The following is a 12,427-nucleotide window of genomic DNA, read 5'->3' as shown; positions in this document are numbered from 1 at the left end:
CCCGGCCAACGCAGTTCTGTTTGGCCCAGCCCTGCCTGACCTAGGGGTTCTTGTGGAATTCTGCTCGACCCGCTTGTTTTTCAAGCGCTTAAGTCACAAAAATCACAGCCGATGGGGAGATGAAAACAGATTGCAGTGCTCTGTTGGGCCTGTGGGCTACTGGGCTACGAAAGGGCTTTTGAGGCTTTTAGTTTGGCAGCAGAGAAGCACTCTAACTCCCATCTCAACAAGGATAAGACGCTGGATGACCTCGCGTGAGCTTGCGGTTACTGGGCGACAATAAAAGTTCTCCTTTCTGACTTTTTACTCCACTGGTTAGCAGCAAGTCTTTGTATGGTTGGTTCCGCTGGGGAAAAAAGGTGAAGCACCCTCCCCTCTCTCGTCGGGAATCGAACCCCGGTCTTCAGCAAGGACAGGCGGAGATATCGTCCACTATACTAATTTTAGGACGCGCTGCAGGTCTGTCGGCTCACGACGCCTCTTTTCACGCCCGCCTGTGCCTCGCGGTAACACTAAGCGAGAGACCGACCTTATACTAACCCCGGCGTAGCTTAAAGGGGTCAGATTTCACGCCGCTTAAAAGAATATTATTTGGTGGATCCAAACGCGCTTTTGTGCTCTTGTAAGCTGCAAACAAAAACACAGTTGGAATGCTACAAGGGTCACATTTTAATCTTATTTTTTCCTCCAAATTCGCAGAATGGGACATGAAAAAGAGATTACGGCCTTGGTTGGGCCAGAAGATAATACAAAGGTCTTGGTAGCTTTTAATTTCTCCCGCTCGAGAGAGGGAAAGACCAAACGCACGTAAGCAGGGTCCAGCACCGAGCTCACCATCGACGAGCGTGGTGGTTTTCCACGGGAGCGCACAGTCCCAAGCGGAATGAGGCACTGCTCGAGTTTTCTTCATTGTCGCACAAATCTTTCGCTTTACTAAAGATTTCCGTGGAGAGGAACCTTTGCGAGTGACCTGTATTTTTGGGGCTCTGCTCACAGCAGAGCTAAACTGGACTGTCAAGAACAGAACGAGTTTGCATGCGGCCAGCGCAGGAGCCGGGAGGTTGTGGTTGCTGCCCGTGTCCCCTTGCTGCACCGAGCGCTGGATGTGTAGCTCGACAGCAGAAAAGCACTCCGATTTTCCTGTCGGGGGAGTCGAACCCCGGCCCAGCGCGTGGCAGGGGAGAGACAGCAGTTCGGGCGGGCGGGCGTGGAGGCACAGCTGGAGTTTCATCTAACTGTTACGTAAGACCTTTCGCCTTTTCTAAAGATTTACTTTGTCATTTTCCCCGTCTCCGCCCCCTCCCGACTTCTCAGGTGGCTTGTATGGGGAAAAGAGTTTGAATTACCTTCCTCGACCTTGGGGTTTGGCCTACAAAAAGGCTCAGTGTGATTTTTGCTCCACCCCTTTGCAATTGTCAGGTGAAAAAAACAACAACAACACACGCTCGAGCCTGTCGCAGGCGTTGGTGGTATAGTGGTGAGCATAGCTGCCTTCCAAGCAGTTGACCTGGTTCGATTCCCGCCAACGCAGTTCTGTTTGGCCCAGCCCTGCCTGACCTAGGGTTCTTGTGAATTTGCTCGACCCGCTTGTTTTTCAAGCGCTTAAGCTTCACAAAAATCACAGCCGATGGGGAGATGAAAACAGATTGCAGTGCCTCTGTTGGGCCTGTGGGCTACTGGGCTACGAAGGCGAAGGGTCTTTTGAGGCTTCTTAGTTTGGCAGCAGAGAAGCACTCACTCCCATCTCAACAAGGATAAGACGCTGGATGACTCGCGTGAGCTTGCGTTACTGGGCCACAATAAAAGTTCTCCTTTCTGACTTTTACTCCACTGGTTAGCAGCAAGTCTTTGTATGGTTGGTTCCGCTGGGAAAAAGGTGAAGCACCCTCTCTCCCGGCCGGGAATCGAACCCGGTCTTCCGCGTGACAGGCGGAGATACTGTCCACTATACTAACGAGGATCTGCGCTTGCAGGTCCGCCGCTCACGCCACAAGTCTCTTTCTCACGCCCGCCCAGCCCTCGCAACACCAAGTGAGAGATCGACCCGACATCAACTCAAGTAGCTTAAAGGGTCGTATCACGCTGCTTAAAAGAACATCATTTGGTGGATCCAAATGCGCTTTGTGCCCTTAAGCTGCAACAAAACACAGTTGGAATGCTACAAGGGTCGTTATTTTAACTTTAGTGTTTTTTTCCTCCAAATTCGCAGAATGGGACATGAAAAAGAGATTACATGGCCTTGGTTGGGCCTGTGGTTATTGGGCCACAAAAGGGTCTTGCAGCTTTACTCCTCCCGCTCGAGAGAGGAAAGACCAAACGCGACGTGGGCAGGGTCCATCACCGTAGCTCACCATCGACGAGCGCAGTGGTTTCCACGGGGAGCGCATTGTCCCAGCGAATGAGGCACTGTCGAGCTTCTTCATTGTCGCACAAATCTTTCTGCCTTACTAAAGATTTCCGTGGAGAGGAACCTTTGCGAGTGACCTGTATTTTTGGGGGCTCTGCTCACAGCAGAGCTAAACTGGACTGCCAAGAACAGAACGTAGCTTGGTACGCGCCAGCGCAGGAGCCGGGAGGTTGTGGTTGCTGCCCGTGTCCCCTTGCTGCACCGAGCGCCGGGATGTATAGAGCCTTATTACAGAAAAGCACTCGATTTTCTGTCGGGAGTCAACTCGGTCTAGCGCTGGGTGGGCAGGGGAGAGACAGCAGTTCGGGCGAGGCGGGCGTGGAGGCACAGCTGGAGTTTCCATCTAGTACTGTTTATGCATGACCTTTCGCCTTTTCTAAAGGTTTACTTTTGTCATTTTCCTCTGCATACGCCCCCTCTGACTTCTGGGTGGCAGCGTAAGGAGAAAAAGAGTTTGAATTACCTTCCTCGACCTTTGGGGGTTTGGCCTACAAAAAGGCTCAGTGTGATTTTTGCTCCACCCTTTGCAATTGTCAGGTGAAAAACAACAACAACACACGCCGAGCCTGTCGCAGGCGTTGGTGGTATAGTGGTGAGCATAGCTGCCTTCCAAGCAGTTGACCTGGTTCGATCTCCTGGCCAACGCAGTTCTGTTTGGCCCGACCCTGCCTGACCTAGGGTTCTTGTGAATTTGCCTCGACCCGTTTGTTTTTCTCGCTGCTTGAGCTTCTACAAAAATCACAGCCGATGGGGAGATGAAAACAGATTGCAGTGCTCTATTGGGCTCGTGGCTATCACATTGGGCTACGAAAGGGAATTTTTTTGAAGGGCCTGAGGTTTTAGTTTGGCAGTAGAGGAAGCACTCGAATTCTCATCTCAACAAGGATAAGACGCTGATGACTTCACTGAGCTTTGCGTTACTAAAGCTTAATAATAAAAGTTCTCCTTTCTGATTTTTTACTCCACTGGTTAGCAGCAAGTCTTTTGTATGGTCTGGGTTCCGCTGCGTAAGTGCAAAGGTGAAGCACCCTCCTCTCCCCTAGTCTTCCGCGTGACAGGCGGAGATACTGTCCACTATACTAACGAGGATTCTGCGCCTTGCAGGTCTGCCGGCTCACGACACAAGTCTCTTTCTCACGCCCGCCCAGCCCTCGCAACACCAAGTGAGAGATCGACCGACATCAACTCAAGTAGCTTAAAGGGGTCACCACGCTGCTTAAAAGAACATCATTTGTGGATCTAAATGCGCTTGTGCCCCAGTAAGCTGCAAATAAAACACAGTTGAAATGCTACAAGGGTCAGCATTTTAATCTCTAGGTTTTTTCCCTCTCCAAATTGCAGAATGGGACATGAAAAAAAAAAAAATTACATGGCCTTGGTTGGGCCTGTAGTTGTGGAGCCACAAAGGGGTCTTGCAGCTTTTAGGAAAGACCAAACGCACGCGGGCAGGGTCCAGCACCGTAGCTCACCATCGACGAGCGCGTGGTGGTTTCTCACGGGGAGCGCGACAGTCCTGCCGGAATGAGGCACTGCTCGAGTTTCTTCATTGTCGCACAAATCTTTCGCCTTTTACTAAAGATTTCCGTGTGAGAGGAATCCTTTGCGAGTGACTCAGTATTTGGGGCTCTGCTCACAGCAGAGCTAAACTGGACTGTCAAGAACAGAACGAGTTTGCATGCGGCCAGCGCAGGAGCCGGGAGGTTGTGGTTGCTGCTCGTGTCCCCTTGCTGCACCGAGCGCTCGGATGTATAGCTCGGACAGCAGAAAAGCACTCGATTTTCCTGTCGGGGAGTCGAACCCCGGTCTAGCGCGTGGCAGGGGGAGAGACAGCAGTTCAAGTATATGTGGCGTGGAGGCACAGCTGGAGTTTCATCTAACTGTTACGTAGAAGACCTTTCGCCTTTCTAAAGATTTACTTTGTCATTTTCCCCGTCCCCTGCCCCTCCCGACTTCCAGGTGGCTTGTAAGGGGAAAAGAGTTTGAATTACCTCTCGACCTTTGGGGGGCTTGGCCTACAAAAAGGCCTTTCCAGGTGATTTTGCTCCACCCTTTGCAATTGCTCAGTGAAAACAACAACACATACGCCGAGCCTGTCGTGAGGCGTTGGTGGTATAGTGGTGAGCATAGCTGCCTTCCACAGTTGACCCGGGTTCGATTCCCGGCCAGCACAGTTCTGTTTTGGCCCAGCCCTGCTCTGACCCAGGGGTTCTTAGAATTTTGCTCACCTGGCTTGTTTTTCAAGTGCTTGCTTCACAAAATCACAGCCGATGGGGAGATGAAAAACAGATTGCAGTGCTCTGTTGGGCCTGTGGTTACTGGGCTATCAATACGAAGGTCTTTTGAGGCTTCTTAGTTTGGCAGCAGAGAAGCACTGACTCCCATCTCAACAAGGATATGATCGCGCTGGATGACCTAGCTTGCGGTTACTGGGCGACAATAAAAGTTCTCCTTTCTGACTTTTACTCCACTGGTTAGCAGCAAGTCTTTTGTATGGTTGGTTCCGCGTGGGAAAAAAGGTGAAGCACCCTCCTCTCCCCGTCGGGGAATCGAACCCCGGTCTTCCGCGTGACAGGCGGAGATACTGTCCACTATACTAACGAGGATCTGCGCTTGCAGGTCCGCGGCTCACGACACAAGTCTCTTTCTCACGCCCGCCCAGCCCTCGCAACACCAAGTGAGAGATCGACCCGACATCAACTCAAGTAGCTTAAAGGGGTCGTACCACGCTGCTTAAAAGAACATCATTTGGTGGATCCAAATGCGTTTTGTGCCCTTAAGCTGCAACAAAACACAGTTGGAATGCTACAAGGGTCGTTATTTTAACTTTAGGTTTTTTTCCCCTCTCCAAATTCGCAGAATGGGACATGAAAAAAGAGATTACATGGCCTTGGTTGGGCCTGTGGTTATTGGGCCACAAAAGGGTCTTGCAGCTTTTACTCCTCCCGTTCGGAGAGAGGAAAGACCAAACGCACGCGGGCAGGGTCCAGCACCGTAGCTCACCATCGGCAGCGTGGTGGTTTTCCACGGGGAGCGCACAGTCCCAAGCGGAATGAGGCACTGCTCGAGTTTCTCTTCATTGTCGCACAAATCTTTCGCCTTTTACTAAAGATTTCCGTGGAGAGGAACCTTTGCGAGTGACCTGTATTTTTGGGGCTCTGCTCACAGCAGAGCTAAACTGGACTGTCAAGAACAGAACGAGTTTGCATGCGGCCAGCGCAGGAGCCGGGAGGTTGTGGTTGCTGCCCGTGTCCCCTTGCTGCACCGAGCGCTTTCGGATGTATAGCTCGACAGCAGAAAAGCACTCGATTTTCCTGTCGGGGAGTCGAACCCCGGTCTAGCGCGTGGCAGGGGGAGAGACAGCAGTTCGGGGCGAGGCGGGCGTGGAGGCACAGCTGGAGTTTCATCTAACTGTTACGTAAGACCTTTCGCCTTTTCTAAAGATTTACTTTGTCATTTTCCCCCGTCCCCGCCCCCTCCCGACTTCTCAGGTGGCTTGTATGGGAAAAGAGTTTGAATTACCTTCCTCGACCTTTGGGGGTTTGGCCTACAAAAAAGGCTCAGTGTGATTTTTGCTCCACCCCTTTGCAATTGTCAGGTGAAAAAAACAACAACAACACACGCTCGAGCCTGTCGCAGGCGTTGGTGGTATAGTGGTGAGCATAGCTGCCTTCCAAGCAGTTGACCCGGGTTCGATTCCCGGCCAACGCAGTTCTGTTTGGCCCAGCCCTGCCTGACCTAGGAGGTTCTTGTGAATTCTGCTCGACCCGTTTGTTTTTCAAGCGTTTAAGCTTCACAAAAATCACAGCCGATGGGGAGATGAAAACAGATTGCAGTGCCTCTGTTGGGCTCGTGGCTACTGGGCTACGAAAGGGTCTTTTGAGGCTTCTTAGTTTGGCAGCAGAGAAGCACTCGACTCCCATCTCAACAAGGATAAGACGCTGGATGACCTCGCGTGAGCTTGCGGTTACTGGGCGACAATAAAAGTTCTCCTTTCTGACTTTTACTCCACTGGTTAGCAGCAAGTCTTTTGTATGGTTGGTTCCGCGTGGGAAAAAAGGTGAAGCACCCTCCTCTCCCGGTCTTCCGCGTGACAGGCGGAGATACTGTCCACTATACTAACGAGGATCTGCGCTTGCAGGTCCGCTCCGGCTCACACACAAGTCTCTTTCTCACGCCCGCCCAGCCCTCGCAACACCAAGTGAGAGATCGACCCGACATCAACTCAAGTAGCTTAAAGGGGTCGTACCACGCTGCTTAAAAGAACATCATTTGGTGGATCCAAATGCGTTTTGTGCCCTTAAGCTGCAACAAAACACAGTTGGAATGCTACAAGGGTCGTTATTTTAACTTTAGGTTTTTTCCCCTCTCCAAATTCGCAGAATGGGACATGAAAAAGAGATTACATGGCCTTGGTTGGGCCTGTGGTTATTGGGCCACAAAGGGTCTTGCAGCTTTTACTCCTCCCGCTCGGAGAGAGGGAAAGACCAAACGCACGTGGGCAGGGTCCAGCACCGTAGCTCACCATCGACGAGCGTGGTGGTTTTCCACGGGGAGCGCACAGTCCCAAGCGGAATGAGGCACTGCTCGAGTTTCTCTTCATTGTCGCACAAATCTTTCGCCTTTTACTAAAGATTTCCGTGGAGAGGAACCTTTGCGAGTGACCTGTATTTTTTGGGGCTCTGCTCACAGCAGAGCTAAACTGGACTGTCAAGAACAGAACGAGTTTGCATGCGGCCAGCGCAGGAGCCGGGAGGTTGTGGTTGCTGCCCGTGTCCCCTTGCTGCACCGAGCGCTTTCGGATGTATAGCTCGACAGCAGAAAAGCACTCGATTTTCCTGTCGGGGAGTCGAACCCCGGTCTAGCGCGTGGCAGGGGGAGAGACAGCAGTTCGGGGCGAGGCGGGCGTGGAGGCACAGCTGGAGTTTCATCTAACTGTTACGTAAGACCTTTCGCCTTTTCTAAAGATTTACTTTGTCATTCCCCCCCCCCCCGACTTCTCAGGTGGCTTGTATGGGAAAAGAGTTTGAATTACCTTCCTCGACCTTGGGGGGTTTGGCCTACAAAAAAGGCTCAGTGTGATTTTTGCTCCACCCCTTTGCAATTGTCAGGTGAAAAAAACAACAACAACACACGCTCGAGCCTGTCGCAGGCGTTGGTGGTATAGTGGTGAGCATAGCTGCCTTCCAAGCAGTTGACCCGGGTTCGATTCCCGGCCAACGCAGTTCTGTTTGGCCCAGCCCTGCCTGACCTAGGGGTTCTTGTGAATTCTGCTCGACCCGTTTGTTTTTCAAGCGTTTAAGCTTCACAAAAATCACAGCCGATGGGGAGATGAAAAACAGATTGCAGTGCCTCTGTTGGGCTCGTGGCTACTGGGCTACTGGGCTACGAAAGGGTCTTTTGAGGCTTCTTAGTTTGGCAGCAGAGAAGCACTCGACTCCCATCTCAACAAGGATAAGACGCTGGATGACCTCGCGTGAGCTTGCGGTTACTGGGCGACAATAAAAGTTCTCCTTTCTGACTTTTACTCCACTGGTTAGCAGCAAGTCTTTTGTATGGTTCGTTCCGCGTGGGAAAAAAGGTGAAGCACCCTCCTCTCCCGGTCTTCCGCGTGACAGGCGGAGATACTGTCCACTATACTAACGAGGATCTGCGCTTGCAGGTCTGCCGGCTCACGACACAAGTCTCTTTCTCACGCCCGCCCAGCCCTCGCAACACCAAGTGAGAGATCGACCCGACATCAACTCAAGTAGCTTAAAGGGGTCGTACCACGCTGCTTAAAAGAACATCATTTGGTGGATCCAAATGCGTTTTGTGCCCTTAAGCTGCAACAAAACACAGTTGGAATGCTACAAGGGTCGTTATTTTAACTTTAGGTTTTTTTCCCCTCTCCAAATTCGCAGAATGGGACATGAAAAAAGAGATTACATGGCCTTGGTTGGGCCTGTGGTTATTGGGCCACAAAAGGGTCTTGCAGCTTTTACTCCTCCCGTTCGGAGAGAGGGAAAGACCAAACGCACGTGGGCAGGGTCCAGCACCGTAGCTCACCATCGACGCAGCGTGGTGGTTTTCCACGGAGCGCACAGTCCCAAGCGGAATGAGGCACTGCTCGAGTTTCTCTTCATTGTCGCACAAATCTTTCGCCTTTTACTAAAGATTTCCGTGGAGAGGAACCTTTGCGAGTGACCTGTATTTTTGGGGCTCTGCTCACAGCAGAGCTAAACTGGACTGTCAAGAACAGAACGAGTTTGCATGCGCCAGCGCAGGAGCCGGGAGGTTGTGGTTGCTGCCCGTGTCCCCTTGCTGCACCGAGCGCTTTCGGATGTGTAGCTCGACAGCAGAAAAGCACTCGATTTTCCTGTCGGGAGTCGAACCCGGTCTAGCGCGTGGCAGGGGAGAGACAGCAGTTCGGGCGAGGCGGGCGTGGAGGCACAGCTGGAGTTTCATCTAACTGTTACGTAAGACCTTTCGCCTTTTCTAAAGATTTACTTTGTCATTTTCCCCGTCCCCCCCGCCCCCGACTTCTCAGGTGGCTTGTATGGGAAAAGAGTTTGAATTACCTTCCTCGACCTTTGGGGTTTGGCCTACAAAAAGGCTCAGTGTGATTTTTGCTCCACCCCTTTGCAATTGTCAGGTGAAAAAACAACAACAACACACGCTCGAGCCTGTCGCAGGCGTTGGTGGTATAGTGGTGAGCATAGCTGCCTTCCAAGCAGTTGACCCGGGTTCGATTCCCGGCCAACGCAGTTCTGTTTGGCCCAGCCCTGCCTGACCTAGGGGTTCTTGTGAATTCTGCTCGACCCGTTTGTTTTTCAAGCGTTTAAGCTTCACAAAAATCACAGCCGATGGGGAGATGAAAAACAGATTGCAGTGCCTCTGTTGGGCTCGTGGCTACTGGGCTACGAAAGGGTCTTTTGAGGCTTCTTAGTTTGGCAGCAGAGAAGCACTCGACTCCCATCTCAACAAGGATAAGACGCTGGATGACCTCGCGTGAGCTTTGCGGTTACTGGGCGACAATAAAAGTTCTCCTTTCTGACTTTTACTCCACTGGTTAGCAGCAAGTCTTTTGTATGGTTGGTTCCGCGTGGGAAAAAAGGTGAAGCACCCTCCTCTCCCCGTCGGGGAATCGAACCCCGGTCTTCCGCGTGACAGGCGGAGATACTGTCCACTATACTAACGAGGATCTGCGCTTGCAGGTCCGCCGGCTCACGCCACAAGTCTCTTTCTCACGCCCGCCCAGCCCTCGCAACACCAAGTGAGAGATCGACCCGACATCAACTCAAGTAGCTTAAAGGGGTCGTACCACGCTGCTTAAAAGAACATCATTTGGTGGATCCAAATGCGTTTTGTGCCCTTAAGCTGCAACAAAACACAGTTGGAATGCTACAAGGGTCGTTATTTTAACTTTAGTTTTTTTTCCCTCTCCAAATTCGCAGAATGGGACATGAAAAAAGAGATTACATGGCCTTGGTTGGGCCTGTGGTTATTGGGCCACAAAAGGGTCTTGCAGCTTTTACTCCTCCCGTTCGGAGAGAGGGAAAGACCAAACGCACGTGGGCAGGGTCCAGCACCGTAGCTCACCATCGACGAGCGTGGTGGTTTTCCACGGGGAGCGCACAGTCCCAAGCGGAATGAGGCACTGCTCGAGTTTCTCTTCATTGTCGCACAAATCTTTCGCCTTTTACTAAAGATTTCCGTGGAGAGGAACCTTTTGCGAGTGACCTGTATTTTTGGGGCTCTGCTCACAGCAGAGCTAAACTGGACTGTCAAGAACAGAACGAGTTTGCATGCGGCCAGCGCAGGAGCCGGAGGTTGTGGTTGCTGCCCGTGTCCCCTTGCTGCACCGAGCGCTTTCGGATGTGTAGCTCGACAGCAGAAAAGCACTCGATTTTCCTGTCGGGGAGTCGAACCCCGGTCTAGCGCGTGGCAGGGGGAGAGACAGCAGTTCGGGGCGAGGCGGGCGTGGAGGCACAGCTGGAGTTTCATCTAACTGTTACGTAAGACCTTTCGCCTTTTCTAAAGATTTACTTTGTCATTTTCCCCGTCCCCCCCCCCCCCGACTTCTCAGGTGGCTTGTATGGGAAAAGAGTTTGAATTACCTTCCTCGACCTTTGGGGGGGGTTTGGCCTACAAAAAAGGCTCAGTGTGATTTTTGCTCCACCCTTTGCAATTGTCAGGTGAAAAACAACAACAACACACGCTCGAGCCTGTCGCAGGCGTTGGTGGTGGTATAGTGGTGAGCATAGCTGCCTTCCAAGCAGTTGACCGGGTTCGATTCCCGGCCAACGCAGTTCTGTTTGGCCCAGCCCTGCCTGACCTAGGGTTCTTGTGAATTCTGCTCGACCCGTTTGTTTTTCAAGCGTTTAAGCTTCACAAAAATCACAGCCGATGGGGAGATGAAAAACAGATTGCAGTGCCTCTGTTGGGCTCGTGGCTACTGGGCTACGAAAGCTCTGAAAGGGTCTTTTGAGGCTTCTTAGTTTGGCAGCAGAGAAGCACTCGACTCCCATCTCAACAAGGATAAGACGCTGGATGACCTCGCGTGAGCTTGCGGTTACTGGGCGACAATAAAAGTTCTCCTTTCTGACTTTTACTCCACTGGTTAGCAGCAAGTCTTTTGTATGGTTGGTTCCGCGTGGGAAAAAAGGTGAAGCACCCTCCTCTCCCGGTCTTCCGCGTGACAGGCGGAGATACTGTCCACTATACTAACGAGGATCTGCGCTTGCAGGTCCGCCGCTCACGCCACAAGTCTCTTTCTCACGCCCGCCCAGCCCTCGCAACACCAAGTGAGAGATCGACCCGACATCAACTCAAGTAGCTTAAAGGGGTCGTACCACGCTGCTTAAAAGAACATCATTTGGTGGATCCAAATGCGTTTTGTGCCCTTAAGCTGCAACAAAACACAGTTGGAATGCTACAAGGGTCGTTATTTTAACTTTAGGTTTTTTCCCCTCTCCAAATTCGCAGAATGGGACATGAAAAAGAGATTACATGGCCTTGGTTGGGCCTGTGGTTATTGGGCCACAAAAGGGTCTTGCAGCTTTTACTCCTCCCGTTCGAGAGAGGGAAAGACCAAACGCACGTGGGCAGGGTCCAGCACCGTAGCTCACCATCGACGAGCGTGGTGGTTTTCCACGGGGAGCGCACAGTCCCAAGCGGAATGAGGCACTGCTCGAGTTTCTCTTCATTGTCGCACAAATCTTTCGCCTTTTACTAAAGATTTCCGTGGAGAGGAACCTTTGCGAGTGACCTGTATTTTTGGGGCTCTGCTCACAGCAGAGCTAAACTGGACTGTCAAGAACAGAACGAGTTTGCATGCATGCCAGCCAGCGCAGGAGCCGGGAGGTTGTGGTTGCTGCCCGTGTCCCCTTGCTGCACCGAGCTTTCGGATGTATAGCTCGACAGCAGAAAAGCACTCGATTTTCCTGTCGGGAGTCGAACCCGGTCTAGCGCGTGGCAGGGGAGAGACAGCAGTTCGGGCGAGGCGGGCGTGGAGGCACAGCTGGAGTTTCATCTAACTGTTACGTAAGACCTTTCGCTTTTCTAAAGATTTACTTTGTCATTTTTCCCCGTCCCCCGCCTCCCCTCCCGACTTCTCAGGTGGCTTGTATGGGAAAAGAGTTTGAATTACCTTCCTCGACCTTTGGGGGGGTTTGGCCTACAAAAAAGGCTCAGTGTGATTTTTGCTCCACCCCTTTGCAATTGTCAGGTGAAAAAAACAACAACAACACACGCTCGAGCCTGTCGCAGGCGTTGGTGGTATAGTGGTGAGCATAGCTGCCTTCCAAGCAGTTGACCCGGGTTCGATTCCGGCCAACGCAGTTCTGTTTGGCCCAGCCCTGCCTGACCTAGGGGTTCTTGTGAATTCTGCTCGACCCGTTTGTTTTTCAAGCGTTTAAGCTTCACAAAAATCACAGCCGATGGGGAGATGAAAAACAGATTGCAGTGCCTCTGTTGGGCTCGTGGCTACTGGGCTACGAAAGGGGCTTTTGGGGCTTTTGAGGCTTCTTAGTTTGGCAGCAG

The 12,427-nt window shown here is 51.9% G+C and overlaps 15 non-coding genes across 15 annotated transcripts; 13 read left to right on the top strand and 2 right to left on the bottom strand.

Annotated features, from left to right (window-relative positions):
* The first annotated feature begins 892 nt into the window (after positions 1–892).
* Positions 893–1,002, top strand: LOC122325606. Its single transcript, XR_006247345.1, has one exon. It is a non-coding gene; the product is annotated as a U5 spliceosomal RNA (small nuclear RNA).
* Positions 1,003–2,407: 1,405 nt separating this feature from the next.
* Positions 2,408–2,518, top strand: LOC122325609. The gene has a single exon (XR_006247348.1). It is a non-coding gene; the product is annotated as a U5 spliceosomal RNA (small nuclear RNA).
* A 1,419-nt stretch (positions 2,519–3,937) lies between these two features.
* Positions 3,938–4,049, top strand: LOC122325605. Its single transcript, XR_006247344.1, has one exon. It is a non-coding gene; the product is annotated as a U5 spliceosomal RNA (small nuclear RNA).
* Positions 4,050–4,938: 889 nt separating this feature from the next.
* Positions 4,939–5,010, bottom strand: trnad-guc. Its single transcript has one exon. It is a non-coding gene; the product is annotated as a tRNA-Asp (tRNA).
* Positions 5,011–5,464: 454 nt separating this feature from the next.
* LOC122325596 lies at positions 5,465–5,578 on the top strand. The gene has a single exon (XR_006247337.1). It is a non-coding gene; the product is annotated as a U5 spliceosomal RNA (small nuclear RNA).
* A 465-nt stretch (positions 5,579–6,043) lies between these two features.
* Positions 6,044–6,115, top strand: trnag-ucc. Its single transcript has one exon. It is a non-coding gene; the product is annotated as a tRNA-Gly (tRNA).
* An 872-nt stretch (positions 6,116–6,987) lies between these two features.
* On the top strand, positions 6,988–7,102 carry LOC122325575. The gene has a single exon (XR_006247317.1). It is a non-coding gene; the product is annotated as a U5 spliceosomal RNA (small nuclear RNA).
* A 454-nt stretch (positions 7,103–7,556) lies between these two features.
* On the top strand, positions 7,557–7,628 carry trnag-ucc. Its single transcript has one exon. It is a non-coding gene; the product is annotated as a tRNA-Gly (tRNA).
* An 881-nt stretch (positions 7,629–8,509) lies between these two features.
* Positions 8,510–8,623, top strand: LOC122325594. Its single transcript, XR_006247335.1, has one exon. It is a non-coding gene; the product is annotated as a U5 spliceosomal RNA (small nuclear RNA).
* A 455-nt stretch (positions 8,624–9,078) lies between these two features.
* trnag-ucc lies at positions 9,079–9,150 on the top strand. The gene has a single exon. It is a non-coding gene; the product is annotated as a tRNA-Gly (tRNA).
* Positions 9,151–9,515: 365 nt separating this feature from the next.
* trnad-guc lies at positions 9,516–9,587 on the bottom strand. The gene has a single exon. It is a non-coding gene; the product is annotated as a tRNA-Asp (tRNA).
* Positions 9,588–10,044: 457 nt separating this feature from the next.
* Positions 10,045–10,158, top strand: LOC122325573. The gene has a single exon (XR_006247315.1). It is a non-coding gene; the product is annotated as a U5 spliceosomal RNA (small nuclear RNA).
* Positions 10,159–10,620: 462 nt separating this feature from the next.
* trnag-ucc lies at positions 10,621–10,694 on the top strand. Its single transcript has one exon. It is a non-coding gene; the product is annotated as a tRNA-Gly (tRNA).
* An 878-nt stretch (positions 10,695–11,572) lies between these two features.
* LOC122325593 lies at positions 11,573–11,686 on the top strand. The gene has a single exon (XR_006247334.1). It is a non-coding gene; the product is annotated as a U5 spliceosomal RNA (small nuclear RNA).
* Positions 11,687–12,154: 468 nt separating this feature from the next.
* trnag-ucc lies at positions 12,155–12,225 on the top strand. Its single transcript has one exon. It is a non-coding gene; the product is annotated as a tRNA-Gly (tRNA).
* The last annotated feature ends 202 nt before the right edge of the window (positions 12,226–12,427 follow it).

Source organism: Puntigrus tetrazona, chromosome 20 (assembly GCF_018831695.1).
Source record: "Puntigrus tetrazona isolate hp1 chromosome 20, ASM1883169v1, whole genome shotgun sequence".
In the NCBI taxonomy this organism is placed as follows: domain Eukaryota; kingdom Metazoa; phylum Chordata; class Actinopteri; order Cypriniformes; family Cyprinidae; genus Puntigrus; species Puntigrus tetrazona.
This window is presented reverse-complemented; position numbering and strand designations above follow the sequence as displayed.